General features: G+C 41.7%; 1 long non-coding RNA gene across 2 annotated transcripts in view; it reads left to right on the top strand.

Moving 5' to 3' along the window:
- Positions 1–932: 932 nt before the first annotated feature.
- Positions 933–10,047, top strand: part of LOC127043769 (uncharacterized) — a 29,869-nt gene continuing 20,754 nt past the window's right edge. For both annotated transcript variants that reach the window (XR_007772320.1, XR_007772319.1), the window contains exon 1: positions 933–1,104. This is a non-coding gene — a long non-coding RNA (uncharacterized LOC127043769). The remainder of the gene's footprint in view (positions 1,105–10,047) is intronic.

Raw genomic sequence — 10,047 nt, 5'->3', positions numbered from 1 at the left:
GTGTGAATAATAGCTGTCATTTTCTATATGTTGCAATGTATAGGCTTGTGCCTGTCCTTTTTGGAATCAATGGCAAAACACCCTTTGACATCTGTAGGTGCAGGATCAGCTCCTAGGAGTGGTCCTGAATGATGCTGCCCAGTGAGTCTTAAATAGTTATCAGCATTCAGGAGTGGCCTAAATGAAGTCAAGAACTCAAGTGAGTTTGCAGGATTTAGTCCTACAGCAGCTTCTATTGTGTCACATGTGAGATTGGGTGGGATGTGGTGTGCCACAGCATGATGAAATATAATATGGAGTCAGGGCAGCTCCAGCCACCAGCGCTCCAAGTGCGTGACTCGGGCGGCAAGCTGCGGGGGGCGTTCTGCCAGTTGCTGCTAGGGCAGCAGGCAGGGTACCTTTGGTGGCTTGCCTGCGGAGGGTCCACTGGTCCCGCGGCTTTGGCGGACTGCCGAAGCCGCGAGACCAGCGGACCGTCCGTGCTTGGGGACGGCAAAATGTCTAGAGCCGCCCCTGTATGGAGTGCAACATCTCCAGACAGAAACTGGAACAATCACCCCTTTTTAAAAATTGTCACTTTTTCCTTTTTAAATGCAAACTATTGTAATAGCTTTTTAAAATGAGCTTCTAGGAGCAGAACCTAGAGTGGGTGGAGTCATTTAATAACACTTAGCACTTTTCTTCAGAGGCTCTTCATGGTTTACAAAGCTGGGTAAATATCATTACCCCTGTTTTACAGGGGCAAATTGAAGCATAGCAGGGGTAAGGGGGAAAACACCCCTTGATTTGAATGGTGCAGGACCAAACCCCCCAGTGAATCACTCCCTAAGAATCAAGCCAAGCTCTCAGAGTAAATAAAATGAGAGAGCTATCAAGTCTTATCAACCCACAGCCAGTGTTCTATCTACTGCGCCATGTGGCTCACTCCCCACTTAAGCATATCTGGCACAATGCCACAGAGGTATGTATGTTTTCTTAATGATGTGTTCCAAGATAGGATTTGATCATTGGTATATATGGGTATTGAGGGTTCTTAAGAGTTGCATTTCATGCAGAAAGTCACATAGACAAAGCCATGGACAACATTCAGAATTTTCCTCACAGGTGGACAAAATCTGACTTCTCTTTTCAACTTTTTGTTTGACTAAAGTCTGGCAAACCTCACTGAGTTAAATGCAAATTTTGCTTGAGTAAGTACTGCAGGCTCAGGCTGTATCTCGAAGTCTGTTGGAGTTACACATGCTCACCTCTACTTGGGATCAGGCCTGTAGTTTGTAGGAGTTATTTAATCTCAGATTGGAGATTTGTTGACAACAGATATTGTGCAAAGCTATTTCAGTGATGCTGTTTTTATTGCTTGATTTTTATCAATTTATTGCAACAGTGCTGTTTTTATCACTTGGTTTTATCAATAGTATGACACCCACAGCTGCAATATAAATATACCAGACAATGAAAGAAGGTGAAAGCTGTACTTATCTAAATTAGTCAGAGTAGGACACATACAGTAACTCACTTATAGCAAAACCATGAATTATCATGAACTTAACCTCTCATTGAAAGATAAATGTTTTAAAGCACAACCCCATCATTATGTATAAAGGAATTCTTTTTCAGCCATCATAAGACTTATATACTTTCTAAAAGGTGGGTCTAACTTGTGGTTAAATACTGCAGACGATAGTCTTGCTGATCTCAGGAATTTCCAAAGATTAAAATGCAGATGTCTGGATTTTTCAAAACCTCATGAAACTTGTAAAAATATCAGATCTCTCTCACCACCCAAATATCCGGATCAGTACATCAATGAAGCATCAACAAGTCACCTGCAGAGTTTTACTTTAATAGCCTGGCCTATAGAATAGCTCCTATCTGTTCATAGCATTGTTAAACTCTATATTTTGGCAAGTTTAATCATGATTTATCTGCTAGATTTTACCTAACTACTGTACTTTTATTTATAAGGCATTTATAGATAGAGTTGCAGTTGTGCTTTTTTTATATGGTATTGTAAAGGGCTAGGTTCACAAAGGGATGCAGGTGCCTAAATGCCATTTTGGGCACTTGAATCCCAGAATCAACCCCCACTGGGAAAAACCACTGCTCAGTTGCTGCCGAATCCTGTAGGCACTTACTCACTTGACACCTACGTTTTTGCAGTAAAAGTTCCCTGTGCACTGCAGCTTCATTCTAGGCATCTGCATACCTTAGCGCCAGAGTGCTGCACGAACGGGGGGTGGGGGGGGGGAACAGGTGCTCCTCTGCCTAACTTACCTGTGGGGCCTGATCCAGTAGGTGAGCTCAAAGGTCATTTATCAGATCAGGCACCTATAGGTGAGCTCACATGAAATGGCTGGGGGAAGGGAGAGGAGGAGAATTTCCCAATAACTTTAGACTGTTGGCTAGGGTGTTCACCTGGGATGTGGGAGATCCCTGATTCAAGTTCCCCCTCCACCTGAGGGGGAGAAGGGAGTTGAACAAGGATCTGCCATCTCTCAAATGAGTGCCCTAACTACTGGGCTATGGCCTGTTTATAGTGCAGCTCCCTCAGTCTCTCTGTTGAAGCTGTTCCACTGTGGATAAATATTAAAGTCATTAAAGCAGTGGGATTGCACCTGGGTCTCCCACCTCTCAGGTGACTGCTCTAACCCCCAGGCTTACAGAGTCATTGTCGTGTGCACGCTGTCTCACTGATTCTTTCACTATTTATCCACAGTGGAACAGCAAGTCTGAAAGAGCCCATCAGCATATCCCATGCTCGCTAGTAGTGCCATCATCTGTGTGGTGGCAAATCTATGTGCAGATCCCAACAGGTGGAGGGGGAGACTTAAACCAGGGATCCCCTCACAACCTAGCTGAGTACCCCATCCACTGGGCTAAAGGGTCTCCTTGCAAAAATGGCATAGATGCCAAAGGCGGCTTTGCAGTAGAGAATTCCATGCAGATGGAGGCGCCTCTCTCCAGCCCAGACTTAGGCAGTGAAGTCTCTGAGGGAGGCAGGGTTTAGGATGCCTCCCTTGCTTTGGCATCTTCCATTGTCTAGTTTTGGTGGGGAGCTGCCCAGTGTGCTGGCATTTGTGAAACCCATTCTTAGGAACCAATTTCTTCCCAGTCATTGTATAGGGAACCTAGGTGCCTAAAAATTAGGTGAAGCAATGCTGAGTATCACCATGCTTAAATTCCTTTGTTAATCTAGCGCAAAGGGCCTTAAAGCTTCATTTTAACTGACTCAGCCAAAAAAAAGAATTTCAAAGCTAAACCTGTCACTCTATGGGTTGGTCTACACTGAAAATGCTGTAGCTGCACCCTAGCTTTTCCCATTGGTGTAGTTAATCCATCTCCCTGAGCAGCGGGAGTTCTCCCGGCAACATAGCACTGTCTACACACTGTGGTTAGGGCGGTATAACAACATTGCTGAGGGGGTGTGGATTTGTCACACTCCTGGGCAATTTAGTTCTACTGATATAGGTCTGAAGCATAGACCTGGCCTAACTGCCACACTGTCTTTCATCCACACTGTTGTTTCTAATTACTGCAGGAGTCTGAGATCAATGTGCGGTGACAGGTACCATTTGTGCTACTATGTCTAGGTCTGATCCAGATGATGGAAATTTGCACTGGCAGAATGACATTGGTGTAATTTCACCAGTGCAAACTTGTTGTGTTATTAGGGTAAATTGCACCCTTCAATGTATTTACATTGATGTTATACTGGGGCAAATTTCCCTAGTCTAGAGAAGCTCTGAGGGAAAAGAGATGGGTAAGACTTGGGGAAGGTGCCAGTGTATCTGATCATGAGAGGTGCTGAGCAAAGCCTGAAAGAGTTTTGTCTTCAGGGATTTTGTTTTTTGGTCAAGTTTCTCAAATAAATAGTGAATATTTAGATTTGGGTAACGGAGGAAACAAAAATGTGTTTCCTTATGTTAAACTATTCAATATATGCATTTAACTGATCATGAACCATTTTGCTTTCTGTTAAAATTATTTTCTTTTAAGGTTCCCTTCAATGGCCCTTCTTACCGATGGACTGCCATTGTTTATGCTACTCCCTCCCCCCACTCATTGGCTTCACTAAGGTTTGAATTGCCATTTGCTGAAGACTAGCTGTGAGAGAAAAATTACCTCTTGAACCCTGCCAGGTAGCTATGCTATTTTCTTCCTAGTTTTCCTGCTTCCTTTTTTGTTTACTTTTGCATGCCTTCTGTGCCTCTATAATGATTTGCTTAAGTAGCTTGCATGCCATTCTACATCCTTCAATTTCCTTGTTTGAATTAGGGTCTCTTTTGACTAGCACTCATTTTATACTGAAATTCCCCATTTGTTAGGAGTTTAGTGTCACATGGGATGAGGTTGACTCTAATTATATTTTGGTGACTATTACTTAGTGACTCAGTTATAATTACTACTTGAGCTAACCCATATGTGTTTTTTAGGACTGAGTCTAGAATAGCTTCTCCTTTTGTGTGCTCTGAAACTGGCTTCCCCGTGCAGACATAATTTTTAAGGTGTCAAGAAACTCCTTCTCTAACCCTTATCCTGAGGTGATATTTGACCAGTCGGTGTGTGGGTCTTTAAGGACACCCATTATCACTGTTCTTCCTGAGACAAAACCAAAAACACAATTTTGGAGAAATGTATTTTAAACTTGGGAGTTTTAAGCCTCATCTTTGATGATGACTTGTCCAGTTTATCTCAAACTTAAAAATAATAATTTGTGTGACATTTCTAGACTCAGTTTTGGAAAAGTTGACAGGGGAGATGACAAAATTGGGTTGATAACGACAAACTAAAAACAGATTTAGCTAGGGAGAGATTGTCACCATTCCAAAGACAAAGTTTTATGGCCTTGTCTACACTAGTATTTTTTTTCCCTTAAAAGTTCCCTCTTTTGCTACCACCTGTTCAGCTCCAACACTGGTAACAATAGTGGGAGCCCTAGTGGACACAAGGTGTTTCGTGGACACTGTTGTTTCAAACCCAGTATTATGCAGACTTGTTCTGAATAGGGTTGGATGACATGGCCATGATGATCCAAAACCCCATAAAGTTAATGACAGATTTTCCATAGTCTTCAATGGACTTTAGATAAGGTGCATGGCATTTAAATGGCAGGTGTCAAATGGAGTCTTTTCTAGGCTAATCATTGCTATTCTGGTGGCACTGCAACAGTAAGGGCTTGTCTACACTGACATGCTAGATCGGCGCTGCTGAGATCGATGCAGTGGCATTGATTTAGTGGGTCTGGTGAAGAGGCGATAAGTCGACAACAGAGCGCTCTCCCACTGATTTCAGTACTCCACCTCCCTGTGAACATATCCCAGCAATGTAGCATGTTGTTGACACTGCTTTAGGTTGATGTTAGCTACATTGCTCAGTGAGTGATTTTTTTCACACACCCTCCCCGAGCAACATAATTTACATCGACAGGTGTACATTGCTGCTTAAGAAATATTAAAAGCACACTACCAAAGGAATTTAATCTCTTGGAGGTAATCATCCAGGGTTACAGAGAATATGGCTGCAAGTGTATGTTACCCAATTACTGTAAGAACTTAAAGGAGAGAGCTGGCCATATCCACTGCTTGCATCAGTGTGTGAGAGTTCACTGAAATCAGGGGAGTTGGACACACATATGCCAGACTACTTTGGCCCAACATTTCTACTACGAAACAACATTCTTCACTTTAATGCTGATAATACTTTATCCGTGGTCGCAAATCTGTGCACTAGAGGATTGTTCTCCCTTGTTTAATAAAAAGAAAACTTTTACATTCAAGTAAAACTTGTTACATGGAAAAAATGGTCTGTCTCGCATGCTTTGTGCGATACAGGTAGCCTGCATTGGTGAGAGAGTTTTTTTTGTTCCTTTCACTTGGTGGCATTTTGTGCAAAGTGACGGTTAGTGAGTCCCAGGTATAGTACATTGAGGAAGACTTTTGAAATTCCTGGGACCAGAGCCTATTCTGTTAAATTGTCAAGTTTAACAGAGTCAAATAACTGAGTCCCTGCAGTTAAGTAACTGAGAGAAAAATTGACCCCAGAGGCGAGGTGCTGGCAACAGTAAGTTTAAAATATAAAAATCGTACTATCTAGTCCACTGGTATTACACTTTATATGTAGTACTTATTGTTTTTCAGGCTAAGCAGCAGGGAAAGTGGTGTTCTATATTTAAAACCTGTAATCTCATAGGTCATAAACCTTATTCAATTACACAAGCAATACTTACCAGTACTTTAAACACAGTTTATTAGTTATTATTAGGTATCTCAAGAGATTACTCCTATTGCATTCTGTAGACTGTGATTTACAATAGTGTAGTCATCTGAAACTACTGGATTTGTTAAGCTCCTCAGATAATAGAAAACCAAGTCAAGCAATACATGGTGATGCCAAGTGGACTTAAACAAAATGTTCTTTCTTACAAGAAAATGTATTACTGTATATTACATTCCACCCGCCTTTCAGCAGGCAAAGAAAAGTGGTTTGTAATCAGAACGCACTGGCTAAAATGAAAAAAAAAGCAGGCATTTTTATGAATTCTTCTAGTATTTATGGGATCATCATCTTCTCTGAGTGATAGAAGTGTTCTGCAGTAACACAGATATTGCTTGGCTGGGTCTCTTTAAAAAGGACTTTACATGTGACCTTTTCAGAATCTAATCATCAAATCTGAACTTTTCTCCTTCCCACTATATCTCAGAAAGGAAAATTACATGCTAGTCTGCGCATATATAAGCCACAAAAAAAAAAAAAAAAGTTACAGATTCTAAGCCTTGAAACCAGTTCATAAATTCTCAACTGATAAACTGTCTTCACTTTACTAATTCATTTCTCTTTAAGAGAATGGATTTCATGTGAGGTTTGAGCATTTATCTTCACAGAATAATTTATGAAAGTTGTTTTAAAGTTGTGGCTACTTGTTCACTGTTCCTTTAACAGCAAAGAAATGCAAATATTCCCCTTTGCAAACCTGGAGAAAAAGGCAGCTCCCCACCATATTCCTTTGCTTCTTCTAGATTCTGTGAATACCCTTAGGTGGGAGCTCCATGAGGATGCAGACTCCTCGATGGGAGAAAGTGAGGAACTGTTGGGCTCTGAGGGTGACTTCTTTCCATAGTACCCTTCAACAGGGCCCTAAGGTGTAAAACGACACGAGTTATTACAAAGATTATAATAAACTGAGCAGGTGGAACCACATCCCAAAGGTGTTTCCAGGACAACAGTGAGTGGACACTTGGCAGAATGGGGGGGACTAGGCCATCTGAGATCTTTGAGTTTAGGTACAGAAGTCCTGGTCCTCTTTGGGGTGTTGAATTAAGGGGCTCACCCTCCCCCCTCAAAGAAGAAAGCTTTGAAAGTTGAAACCAAATTCCCCCACACAGGGCCCAGTCCTGCAAACTGTTGGACGTCCTAAATTCAATGGGACTTGAGGTGCTAAGCACGTCTGTGGATCAGGTCCTTAGAGGCATAATTATGTAGGGGAAAACAGGGTACTATAACTGGCGGCTAAATCATTCATGAATATAATAGAGCTTATTAATAGAAACACATTTGAGACTAAAACAAATTGTGGTCTGTATCAATGGGTGACAACTTATAGACAGTGATGTCTTTACATTTAATAGTTAACCCCTTCCAAGATCATGAGCAGACAATGCCGCACATGGGGATGCACTAATAGTCAAAATCCGTTCTCTGCTCCCTCCGAAAAAAGTTTGCCATTTCAAAATATCTTCCTTTCTATATTCTCATTACCATTTAAAGGAAATTTATAAGGTTATATGTTCTTTTCAGTCTTCACCTCTCCTTAAGCGGCCCCAAAATATATATTTAAAAAACCCTTCTCAATAGCATATAATAGCTCTTGGTTTGTTCCAACTTTCAATCAGTATGTAATTACAAAAAAATCCTGCTCTCACTGAAACCAGTGACAGTAGCAGGTCCATACACTATACACACAAAAAGACTGAGTGAATGACAATCGGATGTTGGAAAAGAGCTATAGTTCAACTTTCTACCAATTCAAGTATATTTTGATTATTCCACATAGCAAACTGATTTTGTTCAGTTTAATATTAAATGTCCCAAGTGAATTGCTTCTTTCACTTCCTATCATGACTACTCCACAGCTTAATGAGTATAAGTGAGCCACCGGGAATGAGAAAAAAGGGAAGCAATAGCTAACAAAGAAGAGCGGAGAGGAAAAAGGGACCTCAACAGTCACTAAGAGATGGGCCAACAAATTTTGTTTTTCTAAAATGCAGATCTGAACCTTATATGCCTCTAACAATTATGATCTCATTGAGCATGACACAGACTCAGGTTTTCAAACGTGATATTTAATATATATACAGAAATAAATATATATATTGTACAGTAGAAACTTTTAAGCAAATCTGGTTACACAGTGACACTATAGTTTTGCCCCAACAGCGCTCCTGCTAGGGACTTTAAAGAGTATTGGGAAGCTCAATAGCTTGTCCCTTCCACCACCAGAAATTGGTCCAATAAATTTTATTACCTCCCCAGCTGGTCTCTCTCATATCCTGAGACTAACATGGCTATAACAAAACTGGGGAAAATGGTGGACTCTAAAAGCATTCCTATGTGGATTTGTACCAAAAGAATTTTAAATGTATTTGTGGGAGCCAATGAATTGGGCTGAAATCCAATGTTCTGAGCTGCTGTCTGCTTAGTCAAAGCAATACTGATCTTACAGCAGTAACAGTAGTACTACATGAGTTCTTTTCATATCAAAGTTAAGCTTATCTTAAACACCTCTTCAGTACAAAAAGTAAGGAGAAAACATCCCTTTTAAAACACATATGCGAAGTGAATGTGGCCTTGATGTTTACTGGCATCAAGCGAGATATACGGTCTTATTATTTTGTGTTCTGGGGATATAGTTGGGGCATTATCCAATAACCAAGGATTTGAGCCACCTGTTGTAAGTATGTCAAAAAGATTTTTTAATTGACTCTGTTTTGTAAGTATTGGATCATAAAAAAATGGGCTTTTAAATCCCAGATACAGCCTGTAAATTTGAAATTTCCCATTAATTAACCTTCCTGTTTAGGGCTTGGAAGTAAGCCAATGTCAACAGTACTCTGTGTATACATCCCTGAGTAGAGAAAAATCTATAATAATAATTAGCACTTCCATAGGGCTGTGTGCGCAAAACACAGTACAGACATTCATTAATGGGAGATTAGACGCCTAAGTACCATTAGTCCCGTTTCACAAATGAGGAAACAGAGAGAAATGAAGCAATTTGCTCAAGGTAACATAGTGAGTCAGGGGCAGAGCTCTGCTACCATGAGCCCAGGCTCATTCCACAAGATCACAATAACTCCGTTCGTCCCTAAACAGGCCATTAAAATTCAATAAAAGATTATGGGACTTAAGAACCAGTGGTGCGGTGAGATGAAGGAGACAGGTCTGACAAGCCTGGGTGTAGGGGGACAACTGGGACTAGCTGGGCAGAGACTGGGAGAGGGAGCCAGAGGCAGGGGAGATCCAGACTAGCCAAGTAGCTTGGGGAGGGAGATTAGGACTCGGAACATGGGTTAGGGTGTGTGTGTGTGTGTGTGAGAGAGAGAGAGAGACACACACACACACACACACACACACACACACACACACTCTGGAAGCCAGGGCTAGGGAAAGAATGACTGGCTGAGGAGCCAGGAGAGAGGGAACGGGGACTCACTGGGCACATAGACAAGACAAGGAGCTGAGAGTGAGATGGGGGACTGGGGAGAACTGAACAAAAGGACTTGTGAGGAGGAGAGAGACTGGGATTGGATGCCTGAAAGGGTGAGGCAAGGAGGTTGGGACAGGGAGCTAGGCATGGGGAAGAGATAGGACAGAGAGGTTGGAGAAAAGGCAGAGGGGATCATACTTCAGGCAGAGCAGACTGTGCCCACTAGATCACACTCCCCTCTAAAACCTGCACTGGAATCCAAGATTCCTGAGTCTCATCATTCCTCTCCTGTGAACAAATATCTGTGAAATCAGTTGGCAATGCATCTAACAGCCCTCTAATGC

Source organism: Gopherus flavomarginatus, chromosome 2 (assembly GCF_025201925.1).
Source record: "Gopherus flavomarginatus isolate rGopFla2 chromosome 2, rGopFla2.mat.asm, whole genome shotgun sequence".
Lineage (NCBI taxonomy): Eukaryota > Metazoa > Chordata > Testudines > Testudinidae > Gopherus > Gopherus flavomarginatus.
This window is presented reverse-complemented; position numbering and strand designations above follow the sequence as displayed.